This window comes from Zingiber officinale, chromosome 9A, assembly GCF_018446385.1.
Source record: "Zingiber officinale cultivar Zhangliang chromosome 9A, Zo_v1.1, whole genome shotgun sequence".
Lineage (NCBI taxonomy): Eukaryota > Viridiplantae > Streptophyta > Magnoliopsida > Zingiberales > Zingiberaceae > Zingiber > Zingiber officinale.
The window spans coordinates 131,042,579-131,056,839 of record NC_056002.1 but is presented as its reverse complement, the minus strand read 5'-3'; the positions used below and the strand labels follow the sequence as shown (position 1 = coordinate 131,056,839).

The 14,261-nt window shown below is 38.0% G+C and overlaps 1 long non-coding RNA gene across 1 annotated transcript; it reads left to right on the top strand.

Moving 5' to 3' along the window:
• Nucleotides 1-1,794: 1,794 nt before the first annotated feature.
• Nucleotides 1,795-3,171, top strand: LOC122020754. Its single transcript, XR_006122314.1, has 3 exons — nucleotides 1,795-2,385; nucleotides 2,473-2,559; nucleotides 2,676-3,171. It is a non-coding gene; the product is annotated as an uncharacterized LOC122020754 (long non-coding RNA).
• The last annotated feature ends 11,090 nt before the right edge of the window (nucleotides 3,172-14,261 follow it).

Below are 14,261 nucleotides of genomic sequence, written 5' to 3'. Positions count from 1 at the left end.
TCAGTTACAGACTTGGTTCAGGGTTTCTCCAAGTTGGGCCTTCAGAAGCAGGGGCAAACAGAGCAGGGTATTCTTGTTACCATGGTTGCTCAGTCGTCGATTAGGACGAGGATCCGAGAGGCCCAGGCCGGTGATCAACATTTTCAATTCATTAGCAGCTAGATAGCTTCCTGGTAGTCAGATAGTTTCCGGGCAACAGATCGAGTTCACACGAGATGAGGAGGGTATTATATACTCCCGAGGCAGATTATGCATACCTCAGTCTCACCCGGTCTTACAGGAGCTACTTCAGGAGGCTTATCGCTCTCAATCTGCTATCCACCCAGGCGGTACCCGTATGTACCAAGATTTGAGGTGTTCCTATTGGTGGGACGACATGAAGGAAGACATCGCAGATTTTGTAGCTAGATGTCTTGTCTGTCAGCAGGTGAGGGCTGAACACCAGAGACCTGTCGGATTTCTACAGAGGATTCCTATTCCTGAATAGAAATAGGAGCACATCACCATGGACTTTATGGTGGGTTTGCCTAGGACACGACGAGGCCATGACGCGATTTGGGTAATCGTTGATCGATTAACCAAATCGACGCACTTCTTAGCGATGCAGAAGACTGATTCCCTGGATCGATTGGCAGTGTCTGTAGCAGGCCTTGGGCACTCAGCTCCGTTTCAGTACAGCTTTCCATCCATAGACAGATGGACAGTCAGAGCGGATCATTCAGACTCTAAAGGACTTGCTGAGATCATGTGTATTGGATTTTGAAAGCAGTTGGGAGGACCATTTGCCATTGGTAGAGTTTGCCTACAACAACAGCTTTCATTTGACTATGTAGAGGGCACCGGTTGAATAGTTGTATGGTAGGCATTGTCGGACACCCACCCTCTGAGTTGAGGTTGGGGAGGCCCAGTTGTTGGGACCTCATAGTGCTCAGCATGAGGCAGAGTTGGTCCGTACAATCAGACGGAGGATGTCAGAGGTATAGGACTGCTAGAAGAGTTATGTTGACCAGAGTCGAAAACCCTTAGAGTTCTTTATAGGTTACCATGTTTTCTGCGAATTTCACCCACTTAAGGGGTGAAGAGATTTGACCTCAGAGGTAAGCTAGCTCCGCGATACATTGGCCATTTCCAGATCTTGGAGAGGATTGGAACAATAGCTTATCGTTTGGCGCTACCACTAGCTTTGGTAGGTGTCCATGACGTATTCCACTTATCCATGCCGAGGAGATACATACCCGACCCGACACATGTGCAGACAGATATCTCAGTTCCTATACAGCCTGACATTACCTACGAGGAGGTTCCGGTATGGATTTTGGATTGGAAAGAGCGTCGGCTGCGGAACAAGTCGATCCGACTGGTTAAAGTCAGATGGCAGCATCTTTCAGACGAGGAGGCTACCTGGGAGCTCGAGGATATTATCCGAGCTCGATACCCCCATCTTTTCACTTGAATTATGTAAATTATGGTTCCGTTCAACATTTATACTGTTTAACTTTTGCTAGTACTTGCTGATGATAGATAATGAAATTTGGTGACCAAATTTGTATTAGTGGGGGAGAATGTAAAATATCAAAAAATGGTGAATAACGATAAGAGAATTTTCCAGACTTTTTAGAAAATTTTCTGGAAATTTTTCGGAGCCCGTACGGCCTAGGTTACGGGGATAAAAATGGGACCCGGGAAAGTCTATTTAGACTACCCCATTTAAGTAAGGAAAAGTTTATTTTTGCTTTTCCTTTTTATTTTTCTTTTCTTTTTCTTTTCTCCCCCACCGAACTACTCCCCGACGGTTTCCTTTATCCTCCTATTTCTCTCCCGATTCTTCTCTTCCGCCACAGATCCCTTCTTCTCCCCCTTTCCTTCTTCTTCCTCTTCTCTCTCGTGGACAAAAAGGGGCAACCAAGGAGTCTCGTTTCTTCTCTTCGCCTCTGCCCCGATTCCACTCCTTTGCCCTTGTCGATTTTTTTCCCCTCTCCTGGTCTCGGTCAACAGGAGCTCGCCGGGAGACCAAGCATCAAGTCGTGCCCTAGGCTCCACCCACCTCTCCTTTGTCTTACCTGTGCCCTAATCTTTGCTCCGCTGCCCAGTCGAGCACCGGCGCCAGGACCTCACGTCGGCACAACCCACTAATCGACCACCTGATCTGACCCTGACCACTGTGTCCTAATTCCCCGCTGCCATTGCTTCGTCGAAGCAGAATCAGCGACGGTGTCGCTAGCCACCGCAGAGGAGTTGGCATCGCAGCCACCTAGGGCTGGCCATCGCCCTTTTCCCTTCCTCTCTGCCCTAGCCGTCTCCACACGATCGCCTGACTTCCTTTGTCTCTGCGTGCCATTGTCCATCCATCGCCGGTGTTACCGTGCCCTAGCAGTGATCCTCAAGGTAAAATAGGGACGAGAAGTTTATGGATTCAAGGATCTTGTTTGATTGGGTTTATTGGCTTGTAACCTTCTTCCTGTTTTACACTAGGAGGAAGATCTTGGATCAGTTCTTGTTGTTTCCCTTAATCGGAGCTCGGACTCCTTCCTTGCGGAGGAAATTTAGGTCACGGTTGAGGTAAGTTTGGGTTGTTGGTTTTGGATCTTCTGTTCTTGGTCCGAACAATGTAATTTGTTCCGAGTTATGAATTGTTTCGTTCTTTGATCTGGAATCTGTGCTTACTTGTTTTCTAGCAACAGAGCTTTGAACTCCAGCAGATATTCTTGCTTCCAGCAGCTGCTCACCTCGTGTCCGGAAACGAACAGCCGCTAATTGTGCAGCAACCTTTCATCCAGCAACACTTTGTCCAACAACAACCCTTGAGTTCCAGCAGCGGCTGAATTAAGATAAGGATTAGGTGTATTTGAATACTTGTTGTAGATCATGTTCCGAATTGGAGGAATTGGTTAGATGATCATGTGAATCTAGGTAAGGAACATGATTATGATACATGTTGATTTAGGTAGGAATTGGTACATATATAATTGCTTATGTGTTTGGATTAGGTGATTGATTATGTAGATGTGTAATCATGTGTAAATGGAATTAAGTTTGGGTTCTTGATCTAATGGTTGATTGTGAATTAGGTTTATGTTATTGTGTTAATTAGGGGTTGTCCCTAATTTAGTGTAAGAGATTTTTATTTAGCTATTTCTAGTAATTAGCTAAATAAAATGTATATGTATTGGTGACACAGGACTTTGACGCGAGACGAGTATCTCGACGTCGAATTTGGGCTAGTTTGGACTTTTCGATTTGGAGGCGGGTACTTTGACTTTATGTCATTTGATATGCATAGTAATGTTTTTAATAAATAGCAATGATTGTATTTTTCTTATTTGCTTCGGTTGATCACTACCTGATTCTGTTATATGCTTGTTTGTTTATTTATTATGCACATCATGTTAGTACTTATCTGATCATACATGCTTATAGGGGTAGTGACACAATCATGTTATTTATTATGTTCAGGACCTAGGGCTTTTGATACCTTATATGATTGGTGTAACTTTGATTTGGTTCATTGTTCTATGGTACACATTTTATATTCATGTATGGATATTGCTATGTTGTTCAGGATATTGTCATGTTTAGTGTCATGCATCATCTAACATGGTTGCATGCTGTGCGATAGTTTGCTCCATTATTGTCGAGGACATCGCCAGTTACATGTATCTGTACACACCACCACTCACGGGTTAGTGGTATATCAGACAGGTGTGTGGCAGTTCTGCTGTTAGGCTTCGTTGGTCTGGTGACTCAACGTGGTAGCCGACAGACAGTTCTGCTCTGTTTGGCTCCGCTGGTTTTGTGTAGCAGCGTGGTAGCCGGCAGGCGGTTGGACTCTGTTTGGCTCCGTTGGTCCGCTCATGGGTAGTGTGATGTAGCGTGGTAGCCGGCAAAGATTCCTCCCCGTCATCGTGTACCGAGAGATGAGAGTATTGTGCTCCCCCATTTATGATTTGGGGAAGGAGGATAGGTGTACTCCGACAGCATCCCGTCCACTCGGTCACTCATCAAGAGCAGTGATGACAGAGTGCACGGTTATCACAACCCTACCCACTCAGTCTCACCATTGTGTGTGAGATGCCTGACTGGCGTCAGGGGTGACCATGACATTTGCATCATATGCATGATGCAATTATTGCTTGTGTTTGCTGCATTTACTTGTTGCATTTATATGGATGCATATGATTGACATGCATACAGGATTTATGACACTCTCGGTCTGACGACCTTGTTGTACTTATACCCTGGTCCTGGTTAGTACAGTTTTCTCCTGCTTATTTTAGTTGCATTTACCCTTCTTGTATCAGGAGACTGTACGCATGATTAGTGCTGGTTGTTATTTTCTTTATTATGCATATCAGTTGTTACCCGCTGAGTTGTTGAACTCACCCCCGTGGACACTATCTTTTCAGGTACCAGGTTGTTTATGGAGTCGCTTGGAGTATCCTACCTGCCGGTCCCCACGTCACATCAGAAGATCTGTCTTCATTTTTATTTATTTACATTTTTGGTATATGAAATTTCTGTATTTCGCTTTGTGTTCCAGTTATGTTTCTGGAATGTTGTTTTGTTGTGTGGTGTAAGCCTAGCCGGCTAGCAATCTTTGTTTATAGTTGTATGTGTTGTCTATTGGATTTCCGTTGTGTTTGGTTTTGGTACAGCCGAGTGGGCTGTTAGATTTATATATAACTGCGTGGTTGTATTTTTGTGGTATTAGCCGAGTAAGCTGCATATATAACTGTGCGGTTGTGTATATATTCTAGCCGCCTGTGGCTAATGTATATTGTATCTGTAGAAATGATTCAGATTGTCACCCATACAGGGGAGGTTCTGTCGAAATTTCTTCGGACATGGACTTCGCCGGGGCGTGACAATTTAGCTCACTTGGCTACCAGGATTCATAAACTCTAGTATTTAACCTGGAGATCTAGAGTTCGAATCCTGGGGAAGGCAACAATCCACTGGCCAGGGGTGGGAAGACCTTGTGAGTAACGGCACAACCCCGAGGGTCGTCGGTCGACGACATAAGGGGTCGCCAATTTGGGCCGCCAGTGGGGTCGCCCAAGGGACCGCCAAGGGGCCGCCAAATGGGCCGCCAGTTGGGCCGCCCAAGGGGCTGAGGGGACGGGTCGTTACAGTTGTATACAAAGAAAGGTATAACTAGTAATTATTTTCCGCATCATGATAGTTTTTCTTTGTATGAATTCCAAACACAAGAGGCATATGATTCTAGATTTTCGGATTAGATATTCGAAGTTGCGTTTTTTTTCTATTTTTTTGATCTTGTGATTCGATTGTTCTTTTTGGTTATACTAATGTTATTTTAGGAAATTAAATATTAAATTTTGTTAAGAGACTTTGTCGAGGCAGTGGTGGATGCTCCCATACCCAAGAAGGGCATATGCCTCGCCATGTTTGACTTGGGAGCTAATTTCTGAAATTAATATTTAATTGAATTTATAACATAGGTGGATTTGGATCAATAGTGTTAAGTTTCGCTTGCGATCCAAGTCTAAGCCATTAAGAACAGATAAGTTAAATTTGGAATCAATAATGTTAAGTTCCGTTTGCAATTCCGAATTTAATTTCTAAAGAACACAATAGGTTGTTAAGAATGGTTCGACACTTATACAAAATTTTTGTACAGTGGAACCGGTACGATCTTTCTAGGACCAACCAATAATTGGTATCAAAGCTAGGGTTTGCCTCTGTGTGTTTGGTTTTCAGTTTAGTTATGCACATGTCATACATAATTTAGGCCGGATAATAGTAGGATATACTAACTCTGTGGTTGCAGGCTCCAACTACTATGACTTATGGTTATTGTGTGTGATTGGACCCTTAGACATGTCAAGGGAATTTTATTGTGTGTGCATGATTGTATTTAACTAATACAGCAGGAGTTGTATTAGCCTTAGGATTTTACATTTATGTTCGATCTAGACTTTATGTACATTCCCTTGTGGAATATAGAATCGATGTATGTAAATTTTTTTTTCTGTCGCGGATCGTGTCCTTGCGAGGCGTGGTGCTATTGAAGGACCAGAGGCGCAGCGGAAAAGGAAGCTCGATGGACCCGACGGCATGAACCATAGGATTGACAGCACATGGAGGACAGTGATGAAAGAAGCCATAATAGTTGAAAAATTAATTTCCATATTTATTGCTTTTATTTTACTGTGATGTGTGTGCATGTGATGTATGCTTGCATAGTTAAAATTCCTCACCTTAAATAATAAAGTGGGAGAGGGATTTTTAGATAAATTTCACGGTCTCCATTATTGGTTTGTAAGTGATACGACAAACTTGCGTGTTGGCTCTGAGTGCCTCCCTCCCCATCGGATGAGTTTGTTTACGGATCATTAGATCAAACTTCCATCTTGGATGATTATATGAAATTAATTACGAGCGTGTGATCTTCCCCATCGGAAGGGGCACAATCTTATTTAATGGAATTAGTATCAAGTAATGGTATACACCTAGACACATTTAATAGTATATTCCCCATCGGAGTCACTGCTATTATTTGTGTGATCAAAGGAAAACCAACTATTAATTTGTCACAAAGATAGGTTGACAAGATAATAAAATGGGTAAAACCTCCTCTTACAAATGTTTGGATTTGTATACGTCCACACTATTATGACATACAATATTCACAGTGTTTGAGGTAATTTTATTTGTCATAAAAATAGGTTGACAAGGTTATTAATGGGTAAAACCCTTCTCTTACAAATGTTTGATTTTGTATACGTCCACACTATCGTGGCATGCAAAATTCACGGTGTTTGAGGTGTTGGTGAATTTAAATGATATTGTTTTGAGGAATCAATATTATTTTAAATTCAAAGTTTTGACCAAATATTTAATCAAGATAGACCAACTATTAATTTTATTTGTCATAAAGTTAGGTTGACGAGATAATAAAATTAATGGATAAAATCTCCTCTTTGTTTTTATATACGTCCATACTATCATGACAGACAAAATTCACGGGGATTTTAAGTTATTGGTCTTGACCAAATATTTTTGTGATTTTTAAGATTTCATATGTTATACTATAGAATAGACTTAGTAGTCCCAATTAAGATTGGAAACAAAACTTAAACTTTAAGATGGACTGTCCTCTCAGAACCAAGAACAATATAGGGGTATTTTATTCATTAGTTGTTGAAACATGTTTAGAGGTGTTATCTACCGGTCCCTGGTGTGTAGATACGGGAGCCACTGATCATGTCTGCAATTCATTGCAGGGGTTCCAGAAAATCCGACAACTATATGAAGAATAAATCACCATGGGCACTGCTGCGAAAGTAGCAGCTGTTGCAGTGGGAGATGTTTATCCTCCGATAGGAATAAAACATGATTTTTTGAGAAATTATCTTTACGTACCAAGTTTAGAAAGAACTAGTTTTCAGTTTCTAAACTATTTAAAGAACTTGATATTCTGCCTCTTTTAATAACAATGTTATTATCAAGAAAAAGAGGGAAGTTATCAGTTCTGGTACGTTGGTTGACAATTTATTATCCAATAACTCCCATGATGTAACAAATGGAAATTAATAACATATCTTCTAACTCTAACAAGAGAAAGCAACCTTCGAAAATGAACCAATCATATATTTGACATCTAAGGCTAGGTTATATTAATTTGAGTAGGATTCATTGGTAGCCAATGAACTTTTGGGTTCATTAGTAGTGGAAAACTTTTCAACCTGTGAGTCTTATTTGGAAGGAAAAATAACCAAAAAACTTTTTAAGTCTAAGGGGTAAGGAGTCAAAGATGTGTTAGAATTGATTCATTTTGATTTGTGTGGATCTTTGACTATCCAGGCAAGAGGTGGTTTCAAATATTTCGTCTCTTTTATAGACGACTATTCGAGATATGAGTACATTTACTTGATGCGCCACAAGTCTAAGTGCTTTGATAAGTTCAAAGAGTACAAAACTGATGTGGAGAAACGTCAAGGTAAAAGTATCAAGACACTACGGTAAGATCGCAGTGGCGAGTACCTCTTAGGAGAGTTTAGGAGTCACTTATCAGAAGTCGGGATTCAATCCCAACTAACTGCACCTGGTACACCCCAACAGAATGGTGTGACAGAACGAAGGAATAGAACTCTTATGGAAATGGTTAGATCAATGATGAGTTATTTAGAATTACCAAATTTGTTTTAGGGATATACTCTGGAAACAGAAGTGAATATCGTACCTTCTAAGACAGAACCCTCTACTCCTATAGAATTGTAAAATAGGCGTAAGCCTAGTCTAAAGCATATTCGGATTTGGGGTAGTCCAGCACATGTGCTAAAGGGAGACACTGATAAGTTGGATAGGAGTTCACTTGTTTGAGGGTTATCTTAGAGAAACGAAAGAAAGGTTTATAGTCTTAAAAAAATCAGAAGGTCATTATTAGCACAAATGCTCGATTTTTAGAAGAGGACTATATAATGAACCACAAGCCCATAAGTAAATTTGTTCTTAAGGAAATAATAAAGGACACGTCTAATTTAATACCAACTGTACAAGATAAAATATCACAAGAAAATGCAACACGTATCACAAATGATACACAATTGCAGAAAGTGCCTCGTCATAGTGGGAGGGTTGTTAGACAACCTAAAAGATTCATGTTTTGGGAGAGTGTTTGGATTTGATCCCTCGTGAACATGAACCTGATCCCCGGACGTATGATGAAGCGCTCCAAGATAAAGATGCAGCATCTTGGCAAAGTGCAATGAATACAGAATTAGAATATATGTATTCTAATAAAATCTGGGAGTTTGTAGAATCACCAAATGATGTAAAAGCCATTTGGTTTACAATAGAAAAAGAAGGACAGACGGGAAGGTGGAAACTTTCAAGCAAGGCTTGTTGAAAAAGGGTATCGATTATGAGGAAACCTTTTCACCAGTAGCTATGCTAAGTCTATCCGGATTCTTTTATCTATTACTGCTCATATGGATTATGAGATTTGGAAAATGGATGTCAAGACAATTTTCCTTAATGGAAGTCTTGAAGAAAACATCCATATAGAGCAACCAGAGGGGTTTATTGCAAAGGGCAAAGAGCATCTAGTATGCAAGCTCAATCAGTCTATTTATGGACTGAAGCAAAGCTTCAAGGTCTTGGAACATCTGGTTTAATGAAGTAATCCAGACCTATGGATTTATTTAATAACCATATGAGTCTTGTGTATACAAGAAGTGTGATAGAAACGTGGTGGTATTTCTTGTACTATACGTAGATGACATTTTTGATAGTTGGAAACAATATCAAAGTGTTGTCGGAAGTAAGGGTATGGTTGTCCAAGCAATTCGATATGTAGGACTTGGGAGAAGGTGCACATATTCTCGAGATCAAAGTAATAAGAGATCACAAGAAAAGAATGTTGTGCTTATCCCGAGCTTCATACTATCCTAGCACGTTTTAGCATGCATGACTCCAAGAAAGGTTTTCTATCTTTTAGACATGGAGTAGCTTTATCTAAAGAGATGTCTTCGAAGACATCAAAGGAGATAGAGGACATGAAGGCAGTTCCTTATGCTTCGGCTATCGGAAGCCTAATGTATGCTATGCACTAGACCGAATATCTACTTTGCTGTGGGCATGGTTAGCAGATATCAAAAGTAACCCTAGGCAGGGACATTGGACTACTGTAAAACATATATTAAAGTACCTGAGAAGAACTAGAGATTATATGATGGTTTACCAAGCAGATAATTTGCTCCTTGAAGGTTACACGGATTTTTGACTTCCAATCAGATAGGGACGATAGTAAGTCGACCTCGGGGTTTTGTGTTTACTTTAGGAGGTGAAGCCATAACAATGGAGGAGTGTTAAGAATAGGTGCTTTTTCAGACTCCACCATAGAATCTGAGTATGTGGCAGTCTCTAAGGCAACCATAGAAGTTATATGGCTCAGAAACTTCATGATAGACTTAGACATGATTTTTGATTTGCCCAAAAATTATTACAATTTATTGTAATAATAGTGGTGTAGTAACAAACTCAAAGAAACCAAAAGTCTATAAGGCAAGTAAACACAATAGAGCGCAAGTACCACCCAATATGAGACATCGTATAACGAGGAGAAGTTGTTGCCGCCTAGATTGCATCAAGTGATAACCCGAGAGATCCTTTCACTAAGGCCCTTAACGCAAGAGCTTTTGATGGGCATGTTGAAGGGTTGGGAATCAGATGTATGGCAGGATATATGGTAGCATAGTCTTTTAGTATAAGTGGGAGATTGTTAGAGTGTATACTAAAAGTCTAGCTTTTTGTAAACATCTATTTTGAAATAAAAGAATCACATTGGTCAAATGTCTACATTTATTTGCTAAGTGTAGTTGTTCAATTAATTTATAATGTAGATAACATGGTGAGTGGTGTCACTCATAAAAGATCATGTTATCAGTTCTTTATAAATTATAAACAGTTGCTCACGACTAAGATGGAAAGGAACAAACCGTTGAAATAGTCATAGTATAATTAGGTATTAGTTTATCTTGACTAATAAATTATACTAATACACTCTAAGTATATTGAGTAGGACCATTTAAGGTAAGTTCTTTTTATACTGACTTAATAAAAGAACAAAACCTTAGTTATTATGGAAATGTGTGCTCTTAATCCTAATATAATAGCAAACACATATATTTAGTATTTATTTCTTTGACTTATCAAAGGGTGAGATTTAGCTCAATGAATCAATATGCCCGATAAATTGGGAAATGATATTACTTATAGTGTGTGTTGTTGATTATAGAAGGAAACTGTGTCCTAGTAATCTAGGTTAATAATGTCCCCGAGAGGAGCTCATAAGGATTGTCATGTTTCACCCTGCAGGTGGACTTAGTCCGACATGACGATAAGGTTGAGTGGTATTACTCTTGGACTAAGACATTAATTAAAATGAGTTGTCAGTAACTCAATTAATTAGTGGGCATCCGACATCTTAAACATAGGGAGACTAACACACTTATAATAAGAAGGAGCCTAAAATGTAATTTGGGATTAGTGCGGTAGTTCAATAATAATTCTTTAGTGGTATGAATTATTATTGATGAAATTAAGTTGGATGTTCGGGGCGAACACGGGGAGCTTAATTTCATCGGGAGACCAAAACCAATTCCTCCTCTCGGTCCCTATCGTAACCTCTTGTATGAAGAGAATTATACCCACCTTTCTAGCCAGCTTTAGGTGGCCGGCCAAGTTAGCTTGAAGCCCAAGCTAGGGCCGACCAAGACCAAAAGGTTGAGCCAAGTAGGTGGCCGACCAATGCTTGGAGCCCAAGCATAAGTGGTCGGCCCTAATCAAATTAAAAGGATTTTAATTTTTAAAATTTTTCTTATGTGGATTCCATGGTTTTAAAAGAGAGTTTAAAATTTAAATCTTTCCTTTTATAGCTTTCTACAAAAGATTAAGAAAAGACATGTTATCTTTCCTTATTTGTAGATTGAAAGAAAGATTTTAATTTTGATAAAACTTTCCTTTTTTGTAACTATGTTCATAATTTAAAAGAGAGTTTTAAAATTAAATATTTACTTTTATAAGTTTCTACAAAATATTAAGAAAAGATTTGATATCTTTCCTTATTTGTAGATTGAAAGGAGATTTTAATTTTAAAGATAACTTTCCTTTTTGGAAATCATTCACATGTTTAAAAGAAAGATTTTAATTTATAAAATTTTTTTTATAACCAACCATGAAGGGAAAAATTAATAGAGAAATTTTTTATTAAAAATTTTTGGAAACAAATTAGGAAGTTTTAATTCTTGCGTTATTAAAACTTTCCTTGTTTGGAGCTATAAGGTGGCCGACCATTATAATTAAGAAAATAAAATTGGTTTTAATCAATTAAATTTTCCTTTTCATGGCAAAGAAAATAAAGAAGGTTTTATTTAAATTTTCCCTATTTGCCAAGACCAAGGATTATAAAAGAGGGGGTAGGGGTGCCTTCATAAGTGACAACTCTATTCTATTTACCTCTCTCTCTTCCTTGTTGGTGGTCAGCCCTAACCATTGCTCTCCTCCTCTTCTCTTCTTCTTTAGTGGTCGGTTTCTTCCCTCTCTTTGAGCTTTTTTTGGTGGCCGGTTCAAGCTAGGAGAAGAAGGAGAGAAAGGAGGCTTTGTTTCTTGCATCCCTTGGAGCTTGGTGGTGGTGGCCGAACCTCTACATCCTTGGAGGAGTCTTGGTGGCCGAAACTTGGAGAGGAAGAAGAAGGGCTTGGGTGGTTCTCATCTCGATAGATCGTTGCCCACACAACGTCCGAGATAAGAAGAGGAATACGGTAGAAGATCAAGAGGTCGTTGTATACAAAGAAAGGTATAACTAGTAATTATTTTCCGCATCATGCTAGTTTTTCTTTGTATGAATTCCAAACACAAGAGGCATATGATTCTAGATTTTCGGATTAGATATTCGAAGTTGTATTTTTTTCCTATTTTTTCGATCTTGTGATTCAATTGTTCTTTTTTGTTAAACCTAATGTTATTTTAGGAAATTAAATATTGAATTTCGTTATGAGGCTTTGTCGAGGCAGTGGTGGATGCTCCCATACCCAAGAAGGTCATGTGCCTCGCCATGTTTGATTTGGGAGCCAATTTTTGAAATTAATATTTAATTGAATTTATAACATAGGTGGATTTGGATCAATAGTGTTAAGTTCCGCTTGCGATCCAAGTCTAAACCATTAACAACAGATAAGTTAAATTTGGAATCAATAATGTTAAGTTCCATTTGCGATTCCGAATTTAATTTCTAAATCACACAATAGGTTGTTTGGAAAGGTTCGACACTTTTACAAAATTTTTGTACAGTGAAACCGGTACGATTTTTCTAGGACCAACCAACAATATCCTCATACTACAAAATAATGCATAAAAGAGTCTTGGTCTGTATTACAATGTTAGAAGTCAACTTGCACAAGGGACTCATTACAAATCTTATATTCCCATGCTACAAAATAATGCATAAAAGTGACCTCTTATGTATTACTCACTATGATAGCAGTCAACTTGCACAAAGGACTCATTGCAAACCTTAACCTTTTGGTTTACTACTAATACAGAGTCTAGTACCTCATTTATATTGATAGTTATCTAATTCGCTGTATCTCTTCCCATCAACATTTATTTGGACTGAATGCACTTATGATTAAGATTTAAAATCTCGACTCATGCCGAGATTTCGGTCTCAGATAGGAATGATACAGTTTTAGTATTTTTTTTTTATATATAGTAATTATCAGGTAAATATGTTTATTGTGTATAATTTAAAAATAAATTGTATATTGATTTTATATAAGTTTTCAATTATTGAACAACTTAATATTATTATACAAAATAATTAAATATAATTTTCTTTAAAGAAAATTACCTATCAATAACTCAAATTAAAATTGATACATTATAATATGTTACCTTACTAATACCAAAAGAAGTGGTGTGAACCAGATGGAATCATTGGTTCTCGTAACATTCTATTTAAGTCAACTCTGTAGTTCTCCAAACCCTAGATTAAACAATCATAATTATATAAATTAATACAAAGATGTTATTTTATATATAATAATTATATAAACAAACTATTTCTTCATTTAATTAATTATTAATTTAAATAATATATATTTAAAATAGTAAAAAATATCATAATATTAATTAAACATTAAAATAGTAAAAAAATACAAAATGATAAAAAAAATTATCAGAATAAAATTTGATTTATTAGATTTTTTTTATACTTTTTAGAATTTTAAAATAGTAAAAAGAATTTCAGAATATCAATTAATAAAATTAATAATTTTTTAAAATTTCAAAAATATTTTTTATATATTTTATTGGGATAATTTAATTAGGTTTATGAAAGTTTCTTTGAAATATCACACTTAAGTTGGGAATTGATTCAATTAAATAAATCACAATTTTAATTTGAACAGTAGCATCGCCCGTGGACACTTATGGCGGCGCCGGAAGCATACCACGATGCCTCTGGGGGCGTCGAAAGCGTTGCGGGACGGCTCTGACCCACTTATGTCGTGCGACATGCACACGTGAAGGATAGATGACACATGCAAAATTGAGGAGCGTATTGTGCCATTTTTGCTCCCCAAGTAAAAACTATCTGTGTCGCCTGACATGGAATGATATTTCAATCATTGCTTATGATAATAATCATATAATCTCATAATTATTAGTTACTCTAAGACACATTTAGATACACTGTAGACACTATAATAAATAGAAAAAAAATACAATGACATGCATGA